Below are 23175 nucleotides of genomic sequence, written 5' to 3' on the forward strand. Positions count from 1 at the left end.
TAGAGAGAAGGCTTTCACTGATACTTGACTTTTGGTGACTGATAAGGCTGCCCATTCTCTTCTCGACACCATCATTTTCCTAATTGGTGACTGTTTATTCATAAAGTTCATCATGAACAGCATGATGGAAAAAGTCCTTCACAGTATGAAGGTAAAACTTTTGATTGGTGTTTCAGTTCAGAAGATCCTTGACGGATCTATACCCAATAACTATAGAACACTTCTGAAAGAAATTGAGGAAGACACAAAAAGATGGAAAAATATTCCATGCTCATGGATTGGAAGAATTAATATTGTGAAAATGTCAATGCTACCCAGGGCAATTTACACATTTAATGCAATCCCTATCAAAATACCATGGACTTTCTTCAGAGAGTTGGAACAAATAATCTTAGATTGTGTGAATCAAAAGACCCCGAATAGCCAGGGGAATATTAAAAAAGAAAACCATAGCTGGGGGCATCACAATGCCAGATTTCAGGTTGTACTACAAAGCTGTGGTCATCAAGACAGTGTGGTACTGGCACAAAAACAGACACATAGATCAATGGAACAGAATAGAGAACCCAGAAGTGGACCCTCAACTTTATGGTCAACTAATATTCGACAAAGCAGGAAAGACTATCCACTGGTAAAAAGATAGTCTCTTCAACAAATGGTGCTGGGAAAATTGGACATCCACATGCAGAAGAATGAAACTAGACCACTCTCTTGCACCATACACAAAGATAAGCTCAAAATGGATGAAAGATCTAAATGTGAGACAAGATTCCATCAAAATCCTAGAGGAGAACACAGGCAACACCCTTATTGAACTTGGCCACAGTAACTTCTTGCTAGATACATCCATGAAGGCAAGAGAAACAAAAGCAAAAATGAATTATTGGGACTTCATCAAGATAAGAAGCTTTTGCACAGCAAAAGAAACAGTCAACAAAACTAAAAGAAAACCTACAGAATGGGAGAAGATATTTGCAAATGACTTATCAGATAAAGGACTAGTATCCAAGATCTATAAAGAACTTATTAAACTCAACAGCAAAGAAACAAACAATCCAATCAAGAAATGGGCAAAAGACATGAAGAGAAATCTCACAGAGGAAGACATAGACATGGCCAACATGCACATGAGAAAATGCTCTGCACCACTTGCCATCAGGGAAATACAAATCAAAACCACAATGAGATACCACCTCACACCAGTGAGAATGGGGAAAATTAACAAGGCAGGAAACAACAAATGTTGGAGAGGATGCGGAGAAAGGGGAACCCTCTTACACTGTTGGTGGGAATGTGAACTGGTGCAGCCACTCTGTGTGTGGAGATTCCTCAACAGTTAAAAACAGACCTGCCCTACGACCCAACAATTGCACTGCTGGGGATTTACCCCAAAGATAAAGATGCAGTGAAATGCCAGGACACCTGCACCCCGATGTTTCTAGCAGCAATGTCCACATTAGCCAAACTGTGGAAGGAACCTCGGTGTCCATCGAAAGATGAATGGATAAAGAAGATGTGGTTTATGTATACAATGGAATATTAACCATTAGAAATGACAAATACCCACCACTTGCTTCAACGTGGATGGACCTGGAGGGTATTATGCTGAGGGAAGTAAGTCAATCGGAGAAGGACAAACATTATATGGTCTCATTCATTTGGGGAATATAAATAATAGTGAAAGGGAATGAAGGGGAAAGGAGAGAAAATGAATGGGAAATATCAGAAAGGGAGACAGGACATGAGAGACTCCTAACTCTGGGAAACGAACAAGGGGTGGTAGAAAGGGAGGTGGGCAGGGGGTGGGGGTGACTGGGTGTCGGGCACTGAGAGGGGCACTTGATGGGATGAGCACTGGGTGTTATGCTATATGTTGGCAAATTGAACTCCAATAAAAAGAAATTTAATCAAAAGAAGATCCTTGATGCATTTTTCATGCCTAACTATAGTTGGGCAAGGACAATGAGTGTCAAGAAAGAGATGAATGCCTCATGCTCTGCAATGAACTGTGAATCCAGTGAGATGGAGAAAACAAGTATGATGTCTATGACAACGTTGATTGCTCTGTGTGTGGAGTCTGCATGCTTATAGGACCAAAACAGGTCAAGGCTGCATCTTCTAATCAAATAAAGGAGCTAATGTCTTTCTTGTTTCCCTGACCACTGGGAAAGGTAATGAGAATTAGGAGTTGAAAGTAAAGCTGAGAAAAGCTTGAGATCTGATGGGGAAAAATAAAAACAAAAACAAAAACAAAACAAAAAACAAGAGGCTTCAATCAGGAAAGACTCCAGAAAAAAACAAGATCAGGTGGCTTAAGAGAAACTAGAATATAGCAATTTCTATAAAAACAAGGATATTTTAGATACCACTCTTGAAAAGATATAAGATCCCTGCCCCCAATGAAGAATTCCCTCAGCCGTGTGATTGGGCAAGGTCTTTGGGGCTGCAGCCACCTCCACATTCCAGATCACGTTCCTCTCTTCCTTCCCATGTGCCGTAGAATAGGACAGGCACAGGCTTCTTCTCTTAGGAAGAACATCTTTCCCTACTGCACACACACCTGAGTCTCCTTGAGGTGAAAAGGGTCAAGAGACTCATTGCTTCTGTGCTATTCTTGCCAAAAATGCAGAGCCTCAGTCTAACCATGAGAAGATACCAGGCAAACCCAAGTCAGGGAACCTTCTACAAAGTGTCTGACCAGCAAGATCATACAAAATGTGCTACTGAAGGAACCTGGTGCAGAGCAGTAGTGTGATGCTCCGCAGGGGAAGGTGCATGGATGGGGCGAAATCTTGCCTCCCAAGCTACTGATATTGCTCTTTTTATCACCAGGATCTTGCCTCACAGGAGCTGGTAGGCCGGCTGGGGAGGGCAAAACTGCTGTGGAGAACCGCAACGTGCAGGACTCAGACTGCGTGTTACCGATACAAGTACTATGTCATTGAAAGAAGAGCAAAGAGAGGTTATATCCAACTGCTAGGTTAGAAGCAGGAGTAGATGTTGGTTAATGTACAGAAGGCTTATTGAAGGAGGAGACAAGCAAATTTGAGCATGACCAGAAAGATGAATAGGATGGTTTTGTAGGAGCAAATATTCTAAGAGACGAGACACAGGCAGCCTGGAGGTGTGGAGGGCGGACCCAGCTCTGCAGCAGAACTATCTGCAAGCCTCCAGAGGACAGCAGTGGCTCTGGAGCAGCTGTGCCATCAGCGAGGATGCTCATCTTTGAGTTAAGAATTCCTCCCTTTGAGTCATGCATTTGTTTCCTACAGCTGCTCACATCTCCCAGTTATCTGACCGTTATGGAAGCCAGAAGTCCCATATGAGTCTTCAGGTGCTGAGGTCAGGGTGTGGGCAGGGCTGGCTCCAGGGGAGAATGTAACCGCGGCCTCGGCTGCTCCTAGGGGCTTCTTGGCCCCCGGTAGCTCCGCTCCAATCTTGGCCTCACTGTGCATCGCCTGCCCTCCCACCCTGACCCTCGGGCTGCCCTTTTACTACGAGCTGTGTGACTTTGTTTCCAAGGCACCCAGATTAACCAGGACAATCACGAGCAGCAAGGGTGGCATGAGTGGAGGAGAACTTGAGGGACCCTCCAGACAAGCCTGGGGAGTTGGACTTTCCGTAATAAGATGCCAGGAACAAGGTGATAGCATTTTAAGTAGGCTCCTGGCATGAGAAAAGACAAGTTTATCGGCAAACAAATGTGTGGTCCTAATAGGTGTAGTGAAGAGCGAAGGGAAAGACAGGGGAGGGGTCACTCCAGGACGGGTCACCACCACACGAGGGACAAGTGGGAGGGGCTCAGGAAGGCCCTTGGCCTCCTGGCAGCTGCTTCAATATTCCCTCCCCTCCTGTCTCAGGTGTCTGTGATGGTGACTTGCACACATTTTGATCAGAGGATGAGTTTTTTCTTTTCTTAAGATTTATTTATTTATTCATGAGAGACACACACACACAGAGAGGCAGAGACACAGGCAGAGGGAGAAGCAGGCTCCATGCAGGGAGCCTGACATGGGGCTCGATCCCAGGTCTCCAGGATCATACCCCGGGCTGAAGGCAGTGCTAAACCACTAAGCCACCAGGACTGGCCAGAGGATGAGTTTTTAATTTAAGCAAGATGTAGCAATAACTACAGAATTTACCAAAGAAGTTACACTAGCATCATAACAAAAATTGGCAAATTTGTTACAAAGGCTTTGAACTCAAGCAAGTGTCTTCGGAAACACAGGATTCCTATTTGCACTCAGTACAACACATCCCCTTAACCTCTTCCCACTCAGGCCACACCCAACCCTGTGCACAAGTTACCGGGAAATGTCGCATCCAATGCACCGCGGGATCATGTGGTGGACGTTCATCGGATTTGGTTCAAATATTTCAAAAAGAAATGCCATCACTTCCAATGGGCGCCTAAATTGGTCCCCGATTGCATATTTGGATGAAAACCAACAGGTGAAAATCTTCATGTGAAAACCCAACAGGCCGAACTCCGGGAAAGAATCCTTATTTCATCTCTCGGAAGGAAACGTGATAAATTCAACATGTTTGCTCAGCAACACGAAGGACTTTGCCAGGTTTTTCTTCCACACCTTTTGTTTCTTGGGAATATGTTTATGTGTTTATTATCTTCTCTCCTGAATGTTTTTATTCTGTTAGACTTCCAGGTATAAGTAAGCCAGAGAAGATATTAGATGCACAATCTGGGGGAAAAGTTGGCACAGAAATGATCATCCAAGTGATCATGTTCTTCATTTTCAATATAAATGGAATATACATGGAACCAGACAAGTAATGAAATTGAGATGAAATGTCCTTTTGCTTGTGAAGTGAGTAGATTTGTCCTGTCTTTCCCTCCCTGCCTCCGTGGCCTCGTGTGCTCTTGAGAAAGTGAGTTTGCTGTCAAATGGCCCCACTGTCTTCACCTGTACCAGGAACCTTGGAGCCCCAGCTCAGTGAGAAACATATCGCCTGCTCCCCCAACAACCTGAATCACTCTGGAAACTAATTTTATTAATTTACGTGTTTGCCTCCTGTATACACCCAATGCCTCAGAACCCCCAAGGGATGTGGTAAGAACAGAAGCCTTGAGAAAGAGTCCAATTTGGAGCAAAATGAAAGAAACAGAAATAAGAATAAAGCTCCCGTGGCTGGAATAAACCTTATCCATTAAGTTGCACTTAATGCAAACACAGTGACAGGAAACCACAATGCATTCCAGCAGCAGGTGCCTAATTATGACAACTCCGAGTGCTTCCCGGCTCCTTCCCTGCCTGTCCTTTCTGTACTAATGGCAGTTTTCAGAAGTCAAAACAGCAACAGCAAAATATCCCACTTCGACATAAAAAGAAACTATCTTTCAAAGACAATCAGAGCAAGTTTTGTTTTCCTCTTTACTCCAAAGAAGAAAGCACTTTGGAGGCACTTCATTCCCAAGCTTACCTCACAGATGGGCACGAGTGGCAGTGCCAGCCCTCGAGCGGGTGGGAGACGGCACCCAGGCGTGGTGGGGCAGCGGGCGGGTGGCGCTGGGTCCCAGCTGCACCATCTCTGTGCCCCTGTCTCTGGGGACCATGACGACTCCGAGCCGGGAAAGTCCTGGTGGGCAGGATGCAAGGAGATGCAGCTCCATCCTCAGAGCAGCTTGGAGGAAAACCATGCCATCCGCTCTGCAGAAGTCTAGAAACTCCTGGGACATCTGCAGGTGGTGGAGATACAGCTGGCTCGATGATGTGGGACCCGTGTGGTCACGTACAGCCCTGCTCGAGCGGTCCGGTGCTGGGTTGAGGCTCTGCGGTGGCCATCTGCCCAGTTCTTAGTATTATGAACAAGAGCTCTGTACCTCCATACGCTGGGGCCCCACAAATCACATAGCAGGTCCCCATCTCTTATCTAATACTGCCACGTGTTTAGATCTTACCTCGAAACCATATTTTTACTCCCATCTTAAAAAATATCTCCTATCATTTAATCTAAAATATTCTGATTGCATTTTCACTATCAAATTGTTCTTTGATAAGTAAGCTAATTAAAAGAAATATATATATTAATATTAAAATTAAATATAAATAAGTATAAAAATAAATATTTTCACTATCAAATTGTCTTTTGATGAGAAAACTAATTAAAAGAAATATATATTAAAATGAAACATAATAAATATTAAAATAAAACATAAATAAATATTAAAATAAATAAATAAATATATTTACATATACTTTTTTTAAGTAAGAAGGAATGAATCAGTGAAAGCCATAACTAGACTATTTCTTTCATCAGAGGACTGATTTCTTTTCTGTGTGGGGCATCTGGAAGCATGCTAGCATAGGAGGTAGTCACAGAGGCACCTGACTTATAATGCAAGAGAGAGCAACTGTCTAGGACAGTGGCTTTTAAACTTTCATTGTCTGCAAGTCCCATGTGAAGAATACAGGGTTCATTTCAATCTAGTGCACGTTCACACACACACACACAATGCTGAAACACAGTTTTACGCATCATGGAACCACTCCTAAGTTGAAGTGCTAAACCCCAGTTCCTGAGGATCTGGACGTGTTTCTAGAAGGCCTTTTAGAGTACTGACAATATGAGGTTGCAAAGGTGGGGCACTAACCCCCTAGGACTGGTGTCTTCACAGGAAAAGGAAGGGACACCAGGGACACACAGGCACAGAGGAAAGGTGATGCCTGGACACAGGGAGAAGATGGCACGGCCATCTGTCAGCCAAGGACAGAGGCCTCAGAAGAAACCAACCCCACTGGACCTTGATCCAGAACTCCCAGCCTCCAGAACTGGGAGAAGTAGCTGTCGTTAAGTCCCCAGTCTGTAGGACTTTGTCGTGGCAGCCCCGGCCAACCAGGACAAGGGCCTGCAGTTACAGAGGGCAGACTGAGCACGCTTGTTCCCCTTTACCCCTCCCGTCGCCCTCCAGACAAAAGTAAAGAAGTTAAAATGCATTAACTATCAGGAACAACAGTATGGAAACAGGGGAGAGCACATCATTCTGGAAGCTGAGCAGCAGAAGGCTGCACGAAAGCAGCTTGGCAACCCAGAGCGGGGGAGCCCCGAGCCCTAAGCCAGCACAGCGAGTCACTCTGTGCCACAGACCCCACACTGACCAGGAACTGGGGAGCTGAATGTGATAGGCCCTCCCCTAAACATGGGTCGAGGGCAGGGGAGGAAAGGACATCCTTTGAGTGTGGCTCCAAAACGAGACTCCCGGCTGCCCAGACCAGCCCACACCTGGAAGCTCCCTTCTACCCCAGTACCCCTCCTCTGTACCTGTTCTCGGGGTGCAGGGTGAAAACAGGACATCCTGAGAAAGCCCCTACTGGATGGTGAAGAAAGGAAGAAATGAGGAAGAAACAGAGTGCAGAAAGCAAAAACATTTTTCAAAATTGCACAATTAATATTCTCAGAAATAAAGGAAAATTTGGCATCAGGTAAAACAAGTAACAACATAATATTCCATAGTGTGAAGGTAAGATGATTCATTTATCAAATCTTAGCTGGACATTCAGACTTTTTTTTTTTTACAAGGTTTGTTTGATACTCTAAAAGTGTTTCAAAAATATTCTTGAACAGATCATTTGATATCCTAGTCCTTTTCTCATAATGGGATAGATTCTTTAAAATGGGGGTGCTGGGGCCAAGGGTATATGTCTATAACATTTTCAGGGATATATCCCCAAAAGATGCAGCAATTCTCACCTCCACCCAAAATGCCTGCTGATCTTGTCCCTCAAAATCCTCACCCAGACTCATCTGGAGAAGAAAGGACCAGCTTTGATGTGGCATCAGGGATGTCAATCGTTCCCATCCTTCGTGGAGATCATTGTCTGGGAAGGAGGACTAAAGAGAGTCCCTTCCTGCCTACTTTCCTTCCTTCCTTCCTTCCTTCCTTCCTTCCTTCCTTCCTTCCTTCCTTCCTTCCCTTCAGGAATATTTAGAGAGGAGTGATACTCCTGGGAACATGTAGAGGAATTGATATTTTAGAACTAAAGATAAAGACACTTAGAGTTATTCCACTTTTATAGTTGAAATAGAGTTGACGTACAATGTTATCTTGGTTTCAGATGTACCACAGAGCGACGTTACAATTTTACACATTACTCAGTGCTCACCCCTGCAGGAGTAGTCACCCTCTGTCTCCATGCAACATTATAGCAGAGTCAATGACTATATTCCCTCTGTTGTACTTTTCATCCCCATGACTTATTTATTTTATAACTGGAAGTTTGTATCTCTAAAGCCCCTTCTCCCATTTTGCCCATCCCCTCACTTCCTCTCCTCGGGCAACCACCAGGTTGGTCTCTGCATTTATGAGTCTGTTTCTGTTTGTTCACTTGTTTTTTTTTTTTTTTTTTGCTTTTGTTTTTGTTTTTAGATTGCACATATAAGTAAAATCATGCAGTATTTGCCTTTCTCTGTCTGACTTATTTTACTTAGCTTAATACCTTTTAGGTGCATCCATAATTATGGCACCTTCATATGCAAGTATTAGCACAAGTAAGAACACTGGACTTTGGTTTTGATAAGCAAAACTTTCCCATTCAATGCACTTGCTCTGGAAGTGCTGTACAGATAAAGAAAAAAAAAAAGCAGAGTGGGTCGTGTTATGCAAAATGACGTGTCACGCCCTAACATAAGTTGCTTTCTTATTATTGGTTACCTGGATATGTTCTCATTCTTTATGCTTGAGATACACCCATGAGTGCCCGTGAATGTTCACACATGTGCTTGCGTGTGTCTGTGTATGTGTGTAGCAGGGATATGTCTTCTAAATAGCAGGGATATATCTTCACTTTGGAAGCCATAACAGGAGACTTACTTATCCTGAAAAAACAAAGACGATTTTTGATAAAGAACACTCAAAGCCTCCAAATAGCTTGCCAAAACAACCTGGCAGGTGCTTTGGATGGCTTGTGGGCTCATCTTCACAATCCGTGGCCCTGGCTCTTACTAAAAGTCTCAGTGGGGTTTGGAACCACTGGCAGAGAGGCGATGGGAAGGCTTATCTTGCTGGATCCACCCCTTCATGAGCCTGGAACGAGTCCAGATTCTATCAAATCTCAGGTTCCCAGAAGCTCCATCTCAGTGTGTGTAAATCTGATGTTACATAAACAAAGATGCCATACACTCAGCTTTGCTGTGGGTACATTTCACTCATAATTTCTCTACTCCAAATGATGCTGTTTGTTTCTAAACGGATTTGTGGGAGGGGTGGGCTGTAGGGCTGACCTGAAGGATATGTAATACCTGCAAGACTTTATACCTTTATTCTAAAATGCCAGAAAACAGGGAGCAGTCCCTTCTGTGTGCCCTACTGCCTACTGACACCTGGCACACCACAGACATCATGCTGAGGCTGTCACCTGTGCCACCTTTGAACCCGTGTTTTCTTTCTTCTAGTCTGTGTTTTGCATGCCATCAACACATCCCTCCTTTCTGGAATCTTCCATGTCTTAGACTGTGGTAGCTGAACTAAATTTTAGCCTACAGAACTCATTACATTGGAAACTGCTGTCCCCTACTACTAATTGAAAACCCAGTAAGTAGGATTATTCTATTTCTCTCTTCAATGGCAAACAGAACTAAATTACCTTTTCACTTATATGATGAAGTGTGTGTGTGCATGTGTGTGTATGAGTGTGTGAAGACCCTCAACCAAAGAAAGCTTCAGAATGTCCACATCTTTGATTAAATGCTTTTTAATAAGACGAGAGGCTCTAGTTATGTATGAAGTGTCTCTTTGCCCGGAGACAGGGCAGCCTCATCCGTGTTGACGTGACTGTGTGTAAGTAGGGCATTTTCTGGCCACCGTAGATGCTCATTCAATATGTGGTCAACTGAATGGAAACTTTTTATGATTTTTTTTTAGTCAGGCTACAAAGCCCTATTTTAAAATTCACTTTCAACCGTGAACTAGAGTTAGAGGCAGAAAGAGGAAAAAAAGACATTCAGTATTTCAAATATTTCTTCTTTTATGTTGTATAACTAGTTGAGGGCTGTGATGGTCACTGCAGTTCAAGGTTTAAGAATAAAAGCAGCTATTGCCTTCAGTTGTGAAACGCAAATCCATCAGACACAAATTCTATCTCCGAAGCACTTCTTCACATGGGGAAGAGAATAAAAATAAGAAACCAAAACAGATTTTTCCCCATCTCTATAAAAAAGATGGATGCTGCAACAGCAACACATATGCACGCACAAAAGAAAAACAGTTCTAATTGCTATTTCTTGATGTTTTCATACAGCGCTGAAAAGAAACACTGTACTTGGGTTAATCAAAATCAATTTCCCCTATTTAATTTTTTTTTGCCAGCAGAAATGGCTGTTAGCTACTGGATGGCAGTGCTTCAGAGGTTACCCAGAGAGAGGCTACCCCTGGCAGAGGCTACCACCCTGGCTTCCACAGCTCCCTCTTTGTTAGCAAAATCACATTAACCTCGGGGAGGACAAAGCACTGCCTTTTGCCTAACTTTTAAGAGCAGAAGAGAATCTAAGAGCAATCTAATTTGGGAAAACAGAACATAATGAGTCTCAAACAACCTCATTTATCCCTAAAGCAGATAAAGTAATTTTAAGGTTGTTTTCCACAATCAGCCAAGTGTTGGAGCTGTTGTTTTATGATTTTCAGGGTGAAAGCCATGGGATCTGATTATGCATTTCAGAAACCCAGAAACCAGGCAAAAGCTTGATTCTGATCCAGGGCAGAACTGAATTTGCTGAGAGCTGTCTGATGGCTCTCGGCTGCCAGACTAAAAACATTTTTTTCGCAGATGCATCTTCTAAAACACCCACTAATCTGGGTGGCCTTTGCCTGAGGAGTCTGCCCACAACCTGAAGGGCCACGTGGACCTGGCGTCCTGCTCCTCAGCAGGTGAGGCCCAACTCCTCTTGCCCGCAGCCGCTGGGGGCTCTGCAGGCCAGGACAAGAATCAGAGCGAATCAGAGTGGAGCAATTATCAGCAATTCAGGGGCCAGAAGAGATTTATGCCTTAGGGCATCACTGGTACTCAGTTTGCAAACTCAAGTAGCCGGGGGCATTGTCAGGCTCTGCAATCAGTGCACAGAAGTGGGTGCAGCACCTCCTCACCCCCGCGCTGGCTGCAAGCACAGGAGCCTGGCAAATAATAGAAAAATGGTTCTCTTTTTGTTCCCCGGGCTCTCTGATCAAACAGCAGGTCTACATCTTCAGGGCAAGCCAACTCTATTTTTAAATGGGGAAATTTCTAGAAGAGTGACTGCTTCTGCAAAATATTCTGAGATTTATTTGCTTCTGTGTATTTTTCAATTAGCATCGTTATAAGAATATAGGAATACTATGATACCACAGAGTCTGGTAAATTGTCACAAAATTAGCCACTACCTGAGAAAGAAATGGAATCCAATAAGGACCCTGGAAATACTCCAAATGTCCCTCTCAATGGCTACAGACTGTCCTTCTGGAAGATTGCCACTATCCTGAATTCCACCACCACAGATTAGCTTTTCCGGTTCTTAATCTTCATATAAATGGAGTCATTGGGGGATCCCTGGGTGGCGCAGCGGTTTGGCGCCTGCCTTTGGCCCAGGGCGCGATCCTGGAGACCCGGGATCGAATCCCACATCGGGCTCCCAGTGCATGGAGCCTGCTTCTCCCTTTGCCTGTGTCTCTGCCTCTCTCTCTCTCTCTCTCTCTCTCTCTCTCTCTGTGACTATCATAAATAAATTTAAAAAAATTATAAATAAAAAATAAATAAAAAATAAATAAATGGAGTTATTGGGCATGGAGTCTTTGCCCAATGTGGCTTCTTTGCTCGGTGTTATATGTGTGAGATCCTTCCACATTGTTGCATGTAGCATGTTATGAATTTCCACCGCTTTGTAGTATTCCTTGATATAAACATAACACAATTTCTTTTTTCTTTTTCTTTCTTTTTTTTTTTTTTTTTTACAATTTCTGTATCCATCCCACTGTTGCTTTTTCCTGCTTGGGACCATTTCAGATAATGTCTCTATGAACATTCCATACAGGTCTTTGGTGTACATATGTGGGCTCACTGTCGGGCATTGTGTTACTTATCTGATGCCATATGACATTTTGCCTCCCCAAAATTTAGTGTGCTGAACAAAATCCCTTGTTATCTCTCATTTTGATGGGCTGAGAGTTTTGGGAGGGCAGTTTTTACCCTTGGTTGCAGTCAGATGTCAGCAGGGTCTGCAGGCATCAGAGGTCATGACCCATAACTAGTGAACAGGCTGTCACTGTTGCTGGGAAAACTGGTTCCTCCTTGGGCAGGTCTCTCCATGAAGCTACTTGAGTGTCCTTGTGACCGGCCATCTGCCAGAGCAAGCAAGCCAAGCAAGCATGATTTCCCTGGATATGTTTCTATTTTCTCTTGTGCCTCTTGGTTCTTAGTCACTTATTTCTGCCTCCTGGTGGGCCTGGGAACTGACTGCTGAATGCTAGACTCCAAGAATGAGAATCCATGGAGGTATTTGAGTTTCTTGCAATGGTCATTGTCCTGAATGAAGATGTGCTTCTCTTTACGTCGGAGGCATTCATATGATGAACGGGTCATTTCAGTTTGACTTGGATTAAGCTGGAAATCACTGGGTCCTTGTTTTCTGGTTCAGGGGTTCTTTCTGAGAATCTGGCAAGCCACAAGGTCTTCTCCTCTTTTGAAGGCCCTTGAACACTAGGTTCTCCCCTCCCCACGTTTCTCTGCCTGGAGCTGCCTAAAGATCAGCAAATGTCTGCAGAAAATAGATGGTCCTGTCATCTGAATGCATTTCCCTCTTCTCCATGATTTGACCCCTTTAATCTGTGATGCCTTAGTAACTCTGAAGTCCATGTTTTGAATCAGCAGCCAACATTGGCTCAGATATGTGTGCTGATTTTTGCTCAGATATTTATCTCTGGGTCCTGTGATGCTAATGAATTAACAAACATCTTGAAAAGTAAAATGTCACCAGATGCCTGAAGAGCTCTATTAGTTAAGCTTCCAACTCTTGGTTTCAGCTCAGGTCATGGTCTCCGTGTTGTGAGATGGAGCACAGAACAGAGTTTGCTTAAGATTCTCTCTCCACCTTTCCCTCCCTCTCTCCACCCTAGACTCATTCTCTCTCTCTCTCTCTCTCTCATAAATAGATTTAAAAAAAAAAAGAAAGAGTGAAGTATTACATAATGCTGGGCTCATCTCAGGGAGTTCCTTAGGGATATCCTATTGTAATTTCTGGCTGCCTAAGGAGTTCTCTGATGCATTTAAGCAAATCTGAGTGGTTTTTCTCAGGATTTTCTAGTTGTTTTCAGTTGTGGGTTGATCTTAAAGAGTTTGTTATATCATCATCAGTAGCAGAACCTATATAGGCTTTTAAACCAGACATGCATTTGGGATGCTAGAGCATCCAAAGAAAAGAAGAATCATAAATGTCATAGAAGGCAGAACAGTGCTGCCCCCAAGGTATCCACATTCTAACCCCAAGAACCTGTTATATTAATGGCAAAGAGGAATTAAGGTAATGCATAGAATTAAAGTTGATAATCAGTTGATCTGAGGACAGGAAGATTAACCTGAATTACCCAGTGGATCCAATATAATCAACAGGGCCCCTGTAAGTACAAGAAAGAAATGAAGAGAAGTCCAAGTGACAGAAACACCTGAAGATGCTAAGGCTGGCTTTACAGGTGGAGAAAGAGGGTCATGGGCCAAGGGACGCAACAGCTTCTAGAAGCCAGAAGAAGCAAAGGAGCAGGTTTTCTCCATCGCCTCCAGAAGGAATACAGCCCTACCAGCATCTTTGTTCTAGCCCAGTGCAATTTCTGACCTCTGGAACTGTAAGATAAGAAAGGTATATTGTTCTCAACCACAATTTTGTGCTAATATGTTACAGCAGCAATAGAAAACTAATATAAGTGTGCCCAGAGTATATTATTAAGTATAGCTTTGTAAATTTCTCCAAGAAAACTGTGATTTAGGTCTATATTACACTGCAAAGTGTGTGGCAGGGCATCCCAGGCTGGTCGGGTAAAATTAGTGGCATTTTTATGTAGCACTGCAATGACACTGTACACATGAGAAAATCGACAAGAAATAAAGCTTTTCTTAAAATTTCACGGAGGTAGCACATCAGAGTGGCTCCCTTCCAAATCAGCTGGATGGAGGGCAGAGTAGGGAAGGTCTATTCTGGCTCAGACCCTGTCACCTCTGGGCCACCCTGGCCCACATTCTGTCAGCAGCTCCCCTCGCCCTGTGCATGGTACGCCTTCATGGCAAATGCCAACTGCCCGAGCTTCCAAATCCCCTCTGGCCCTTAGATTTCTAAAGGGCAGGCACCGTGTCTATCCATTGCAGTGTTTCGGCTGTAGTAAGAACAACAGAATGGATAATTAATCAATATTGATCGAAGTGAATTTAATTAAGAGAAATAGAAGGGATTCAGGAATTGAAGACCTCATGGGGAGAATGGGTAGCAAGACTTAAAAATGTTTTGTGTTCACCACAATAAATTACAAAGACATAAACTGAATGAAAAAACCATCGGTTATAGTCTACTTTTAAAGACTCAATACTAACAGCGTATATTTATTATTTTTTTTAAGTTGTTTTACAAAATGCTCTGCAATCACCATGCCACTTCCCATGTGCTTCCCCAAAGGCCAGTGCCCAGCTCTGCTTCCCCACTCTTCTCTCCTCCAGGGACTGAACTGTAACTTGGAAATGTGGAAATTCAGGTTTTTGTGAACTCTTGAAAATGTGGCAGGAGAATTTCACACAATATCCATATGCATATACTTGACGTACGTTCTAAGAACCTATTTCCTACAGTAATATTAAAGCAATTCAGGAGAAGGACAAAGCTGTCTCATTCATGGTGATGTATTTCTAAGGGAATGAAATGAGGCAAGAGTGGGCAACATTAGAGCCATAAGGCGAAGTGTCCGATGAGGAGTAGGGATCAGGGATATTTAGTGAAAACTGGCAAAAAGGAAGAACTCAGGTTAGGTAGAAAACATGCAGGGCTGATCAGGATCAGGGCAAGAATCAGCCAAAGAGTGAGTGGAAAGAAAGATCTGGGAACCACAGGAGAAGGCCCAAGGTCTAGAACGTCAGGGAATGCTTGGGAGCTGCGTGGGGATCAGAAAGGCAGGAGAACCAGGAGTGGCAGCATGGGGAACGCCCTCCGGCCTGTCTCCTAGGAGGAGGGATTCGTTTTTGCAAGATGAACCTTGCCCCTGATAAAAGGGAGTGAGCAGACACCTGGGAACGTAGAGAAGTGACAGGTTTGGAGCAGGCACCACATCTGTGGAAGATGGGGTGGCAGGGGACAGGACAGTGGGGCTGGGAAAGAGGTGGCTGAGCAGAGAATGCCCCGTGCAAATCACCTCCCCGGCTTCAGTGGAAGAGTCCGAACCACCCCATGTTGACGCTTTTTAGGACAATAAATATCTCCATTATACACACACACACACACACGCACACGCACACGCACATGCACATGCACACGCACACGCACACGCACACACAAGTCCAAGGTAAGCAGAAATATATCTAAATGTATTTGAATGGAAGCAACAAAAAGTAATTTCACTAAAACAGGAAGCAAGAAGCAAACTACTGAATTCTTAGGCCAGACTTAAAATGAATACTGTAAAATATCCTATTTCCATTAAACATTTGGGCATTAAGTTTCAACTAATTTAGCAAAAGGTAAAATGCGACAGATTTCAGGTACCTAAGAATCTCCCTGAATAAAATAAGCCAAAAAAGTCTCTGAAGTAGAAATCCAGGTCAGCAATATTTACGGGTTAGTGCTTATGAGCTTTTTAATAGGACCGTTTCAGCGCTGGCTTAGCATTCATTACCACAGTTCCATCAAAGCGGGCCCAAATAATTGCATTGGGAGATAGACTGAAAATATTTTGCTTTCTTAGATGTCCATTCTGAAATTAATCTGTAGTAAATGAAAGCAATTTGTATTAATGCATGTTCCGTCCATAATTTATTTTTGTCAGCTCTTTCTAGAATTAAATGTTCTTAGCAAATTTGCCATCGTAGCATGAGCATGTAACTGGCAATTCCAAACCGTAGTGATTGGAAACCAGATCTATTCAATAGTCAACCTTTTGCTGCAAAGTTTAGCTTGGTGTTATTTGCGTGGCTGAAATGAGGGGCATGAGATGTACCCCCAAATCTTTTCCCCTGTCCATTCCTGCTTTTCTACCTGTGAATGGCGGTGAGGCAAGCAGGTCTGATACTGGATGAGAGAGCTCCAAGGACCAGAGCTTTTTCTTTTCAATATGACAATTGTCATAATTGACAATTGTCACCTCTTCAGGAGTACTCTTGGCCATGTGGACAAATTATCTCCATGCATGGTGTATACATGGGGACTTTGTGATTCTCAAAGTATTTCTTTTCCACTGTAGGAATCTATTTCTCTGAATTTCATGATTGAGGCAGAACTAGAATTCAAGTTAATTTTGTACTTCATTTGAAGAGCATCTATTAAACAAACTTGTAGTGGAAATAATATGTCAAGCAAATACTCAAAGTGCTTAGATGAACACTGCTTTTTGAGCAATGTCAAGTGTCTAAAACCATCTATTTACTCATAAACATTTGGATACTAATTAGAAGTCACTCTTGTTTCTTTATTAAGAAATTTCCCTATGAATGCCTTTTAGATAAATTGTTTCAAGCATGGCTTTGTTTAATATCTGCACATGTGAAATTAACAAAATAAGTTTCCTTGAGAATGTTGCCTAATTCTACTTCCATCTAGATAAAACCGGGGTCATTTAATGAATATGCCTCAAATCATTGCATAAACATGTGTTGAGAACCAACTCTGTACACAGGACAGCGCCAGGCACCAGGGCACATGGTAAGGAAAATACTTATTTCCTTTGCCTTTATCTGACTTAACAGTAATTCAGTGTGAACATGTAAAGGCTTCAGGGAGGATGCAGAGATGCAAGTATGAGACTATATCTACTGTCTTTAAGGTGGTCATAACCATAAGAAAGGAGAAATAAATCTCTATGCAGAAATAGCTAGAATATGAACTTTGCTTTATTTTTTGCAAATACTTAGCTAATACTATCTCCGAGGCCTTCTTATGTATGAATTCTTCATATCCTCGCCCAATCCGCGTTGCTGGGTAATGGCAGTGTCTTCATTTCCAACATAAGGTACCTGAGGCCACAGAGTTTAAGAAATGTGAGTGCTGACAGGGAGTAGGGTATCCAACACAGGTGCCCTGAGCCTTCAAACGCCGCCGCCTGTCTTCATGCAGCACACAACCATTGCAGATGTGTTCAGACTTTGAGCTCTCAGGACCTCTTGCTTTGTTCACAGGAGCCAAGGACTCCCTGACTTCAGCTGTGCAAATAAACTAATTTAAATTTTGTCAAGAAAATGTACATGGGGGACACCTGGGTGGCTCAGTGGTTAAGTGTCTGCCTTCAGCTAAGGGCATGATCCTGGGGTCCTGGGATCGAGACCCACGTCGGGCTCCCAGCATGGAGCTTGCTTCTCCCTTTGCCAGTGTCTCTGCCTTTTTCTCTGTGCCTCTCATGAATAAATAAATAAAATCTTAAGAAAAAAAAAGAAAATGTACATGGTGAAAATCAATCTATATTTTAGCTACTATTACTACAATGTGTTGCTTCTTATTATAGTAGTAATTAAAATTGTGACCTTTAAAAATATGCATTGATACATTTGGAAACTGCACAGTAAAACTATCACATGTTGATATATGTAACATACTGCTGTAAAAAATGGCTATATTTTTCAAAACACCAAAAATTCATCAGAAAATGGAATCATTTTACATTTTTACAAATTTCTCAATTGTCCAGTATCATGGAAGACAGCTGGATTCTCAAGCTGCTCGGCACTTAATCTACTTGCAATACCACAATCATGTAGCCTTTACACATTTTCATGGTGCACTTATAAAAAAAAATGAGTCTTTAAAAAGAAAATGACATCTCATGTCTCAGTATTCTTAGGGAAGAGGTTTGACCTTGTAGATCCTTGAAAAGTATTCAGGGTGGATTCCCCGGCCACACTTGGACAACTGCACATTTATTGATCGTTGTCATATTTTGGGCACTGCTCATGGGGAATTGAAGAACATTACAGAGAGACACCACAAATCCCAAAAACAATGAAAGACAATTGCTGTGGGATTTCATGTTTTCTTGATGCTTTATGACATAAAGTCTCAAACAGACAGTGAGGTTGTCTGGATTTTTTCATGAGTGCCCATGTACCTACCACCTAGTTTCTTCCATGACTGTTTTACTATGCCTACTGTTTTACGTACATAGCCATTAACCCATCCCTTCCTCCATCCATCAAACTGTTTCTCTTTCATGTATTTTAAAATATATTGCATGCATCAGCAGTTCCTGCTAAAAACTCCTTATCTATACAATTAATGAGACTCAGTATTTGTGTGCATGTTCTTTTCTTCCAACATAATTTTTATCTATCATGAAATGTTCTAGTCTTTTTTTAAGATTTTATTTATTCATTCATGAGACACACACACACACAGAGAGAGAGAGAGAGAGAGAGAGCGGCAGAGACACAGGCAGAGGGAGAAGCAGGCTCCCTACAGGGAGCCTGATGTGGGACTCGATTCTGGGACTCCAGGATCACACCCCGGGCCGAAGGCAGCGCTAAACCGCTGAGCCACCAGGGCTGCCTGAGATGTTCTAGTCTTAAGCGCACATTCACTGTGTTCTGATAAACACATGCACCGCTGTTACCCAAGCCCCTGTCAGGATACAGAGCATTACCATACCCAGAAAGCCTCAAGGTTGCTTCTCAGTCAACCACACCTTCCTCCCCACAGGTCAGATTCCGATGTTTTCTACCATAGATCAGTTTTGCCTGCCACAGGACCTCATACAGTTCGTACTCTTTTGTGGGACTTCTTTCACCCTATACAATGTTGTTTGCTACCACTCCATGTTACTGCATGCATCAATACTTTGCTCTTGTTTATGGTTGAATATAATTTTATTGCATGCATGTCCCAGAATTTGTATTTTCCTTCTTCCACTGATAGTTACTGTCACTATTTCCAGTTTTTGTCTATTTCAAATAAAGCTGCTATGAACATTGTGGTGTAAATGCTTAAGATTTATTTATTTATTTGAGGAAGGATGGGGTAGGGGCAGAGGGAGAGGGAGAAAGAGTCCTAAGAAGATTCCATGCTGAGTGTGGAGCCCAATGTGAGGCTCCATCCCATGACCCTGAGGTCAAGACCTGAGCCAAAACCAAGAGTCAGACACTTAACCGAGTGCACCACCCAGGTCTTCCTGTGCAAATGTTTTTGTAAACACATATCCCCATGTCCCTTGGGTAAATGCCTAGTTAAGAAATGGCTGGGAGAAAAAAAAAAAAAAGAAATGGCTGGGAGGGTTTAGTGTTGTAAGATAGCTTCCAGAGCTTTTCTAAAACGATTCTAAAGTGGTTGTACCATTTTGTTTTCCTATAAGTAATGCGTGAGAATTCTGATTTTTTTTTTCCCCAGGTCCTCACCAATATTTGCCATTTTGAGTCTTCTTAAATTTTTGCCATCCTAGGAAGTATGTAGTGGTCTCACTGTAGTTTTAATTTTTGATTTCCCTGATGATAAGGGATGCTGAAGACTTTTCATGTGCTCATTAGCCATTTTGCCTTGAGGATTTCTTTCTTTTCTTTTTTTTTTTTTTTTTTTAGATTTTATTTATTTATTCATGAGAGACACACAGAGACAGAGAGGCAGAGACACAGGCAGAGGGAGAAGCAGGCTCCATGCAGGGAGCCTGACGTGGAACTTAATCCCAGGTCTCCAGGATCAGGCCTGGGGCTGAAGGTGGCGCTAAACCACTGAGCCACCGGACTGCCCTAGCCTTGAGGATTTCTTTCTTTTTTTTTTTTTTTCCTGAGGATTTCTGATTTGCTTCTGCCTGAGGACATCTAGGAAGGCTTCGTGGAAGAGGTAGTAGAGGCTTTGTGGGAGAAATCAACCTGGAAGATATCCATGATGGAGGACGATGGGGCAGAAATGCTAAAGCACCAGAGTGTCTAGGGAAGGGAGAGAAATTGGGATTTGTCTGGAGAGTCAGGCTGCATGTCCCTTAGAAGTGAATCACCCCAGAAGCCATGATGATTGGGGTGATCTACACAAGGTTGTGGAGTGTGTTCAATGAAGTGTGTTCAATGAAGAAAAGAAGAGACTTAGGTTTGTTAATTCATACTTAATGAAAATTTTAAGAAGAAAGAGATGACTGAACTTTTCTGTACACAAAACAGATGGAACGGAGAAAGAATAGTATCAGTAGCCAGGTCAGAGGTTAATAGAGAGGCAGGCAACAAACAGTCATGGGATCCAAGTCAGGTGATGGTTTTGGGAGTAGGGAAGAAGCAATGTTATCGGGGCCTGAGGGAGAATTTAGGACTGTTATTATGATGTCTGGGTCAAAGAAAAGGGGGTCTCGGAGATGACCCTGAGGCCAGCAGCCTATGCGACTGATACAGTGGTGTCGTTGTCATAAGTAAATGAGCATAACTGTCTAGAGCAGAACACAAGTGACTGAAACCCAGCTTTCCGTCCTGGCTGGGTAAGCATGCGAAGTTATTCAAACCTACCAGAACCACAACATATTTACTGTAAAATAAACAAGATTAAGCCATCTACTTCACAATGTTATAGGGGTTAATTCACTTAATTTGTTCATTCCTTCAAAAATATACTCTTAAAATAGGAAGAGAAATGCATGAAATACTGTAAGCAGTCAGTACATGTTAGGTCTCAGAACAACACAGGAAATTAAGACACGTCATTGGGAGGGGAGGTCGTTTATCCACTTCATTTGCACTTGGCCAACAACAGGGCACTCTCACTGTATCACTTCACTGAATCCAAACCGTGGGATCCAGGTACTGTTATCCCAAATCAGCTCACCTATGGTTTAGGCAAAAGATGGGGATGGGAAAACCATCTGAAACCGTGACCCAGAGAGAGCTCGGGTGAGGAGGGGGTCAGGAGGGCTGAGAAAAGAAATGCTGTGTAGAGAGAGGCAGGTCTGTTCTCCAGGTGGGAGTGCAGGAAGCCTGGAGAGAGGCCCGTGGGGAGGGATGTAGGGTGCAGACTCATAATCCCAAGGGGCCTCCTGCTGCTTAACATAACCATTCCAGATCCCTATCCCTGAAAGCCCAACACAGTTCACTTTCCATGAGGCCACGGATTTCTTCTCTCCTGTGTGATGCCTCCTCTTGTGTTCTGCTTCCTTCCGCCAAAGCTGCCTGTGAAATGGGACACATTGACACCCCTGGAGGGGGTGTGAGATCTTTACCATATGATACCAATTAGCAAAATAACCAGACAATCCCCCAATCCCTGATGGGCTCTCGTTACCCATCTAGACAATCAGAACTGCCAAACAAAGACAGTTTTATTCAATAAGAGAGAAGCTCGCACATAAAAGAAACTGATGTAATCTCTGTGGATTGCACATAAGGCTTGTATTAAAACAGAGCTTCTCAGGAAAAAAAATAATAACCTTCAAAATCTTAGGTCAGTGCACATCAGAGAGAGCTCTGAAGGGAAATACTAAAGAAGCCACAAATGTCTCGTTCATTATTAATGGTTTCTGAGAGCAGGATGCTCTACAACTCAATGTCAGACCGTGACATGGAATTCTCTGGAAAACAGAAGTCAGCATTTACTGGAAGGTATCAACAGAGAGTCACAATTGGGCAAACAGAGTTTGGACAATATTTACTGGACAACCAAACTTCTACGTGTCTGTCAGGGAGGAGGTAAGTATGTGTTTATCTCTGTAGGTAAAGATGACTTTCCACCTCTACTCAGAAGCTTGTGATACCCACTCCTGTTTTCGAGGTGGCACTGATGTGGCCTCACCATTCCACCTAGCGTGGCAGCGTGAGTTACACGACCTTTCTTTCTTCTCTCATTCTGCTGTTGGGTCTAGTAATCAGCAGCATAATTACCCAGGGGGAGACTGTGTGATCTTTCATCTTCCATGCAAATAAAAAAAGATGTGTTTTTCCTGGGAAGCCTGACCTGCCAAATAGAGCTGGCATCACAGTTTTAGGATCCTATAATGAGAGAAATTGGCCTCAAGCTCAAAGAGAAAGCATCTTTAATTGAGCCACATTCAGATGGTGTTCCACTGCTATACTTCAATATGTTGAACCAAATAAGGGATCTTGAAAAAATTACTACTTAAATATGTATTCAAGCAATCTCTCAATAATTAAGAATTTAAGTGTCTGTATACTTTGGTGGCCTAGACATTCTGAATGTCAGAACTTGAAACATGAAGATATAAAAACTATTTTTTCTGTCTTTTCACAAGGTTATTTATCCTACTCAAGAAGTATTTACTGAGAGGGATCCCTGGGTGGCGCAGTGGTTTGGCGTCTGCCTTTGGCCCAGGGCGCGATCCTGGAGACCCGGGATCGAATCCCACGTCGGGCTCCCAGTGCATGGAGCCTGCTTCTCCCTCTGCCTATGTCTCTGCCTCTCTCTCTCTCTCTCTCTCTCTCTCTCTGTGACTATCATAAAATAAAAAATAAATAAAAGTTTTTTAAAAAAGTCTTTAAAAAAAAAAGAAGTATTTACTGAGATACAATTATATCAACTATGGGCTAAGTATTCCTCTAGATTATAATAAGACGACCAGATTAGAGAAGTCAGACTACATCTTTATTCTCATGGAGTTCACAATTCTATCAGGGAAAGATGCATAATAAACAAATGTATGACAAATATGTTCAACTACAAGTCCATGACAATGTTGATTGATTCTAGTGGGATGTCTCCCCCTAATATTGGCCCAACAGAGCCTGGGAACTGTGTCACATGTTGTGAGACCCCACATCTTACTTACAGGTGTCTCCAGAATCCATGTGGAAGAGGGGAGTGAGGCCGGTTCAGCAGGATCATGGCTCATTTGCTGGTACAGATGCCATAGGCTGGGCTTAGGCCTGCAGCTGCCAAGAACAGTGAACAAGTGGTATTTTGACACAAGCTTTCTTTATTACCTCTCCAAAATGGAAGATCACTAGATATTTAAAACGATTATTTTATCTGTTTGGAAAATATTGTTCATAATGTCAGAGATCCCTGGGAAAACAGTGACTATTTACATGGGTTGTATTG

Source organism: Nyctereutes procyonoides, unplaced genomic scaffold (assembly GCF_905146905.1).
Source record: "Nyctereutes procyonoides isolate TBG_1078 unplaced genomic scaffold, NYPRO_anot_genome, whole genome shotgun sequence".
In the NCBI taxonomy this organism is placed as follows: Eukaryota; Metazoa; Chordata; class Mammalia; order Carnivora; family Canidae; genus Nyctereutes; species Nyctereutes procyonoides.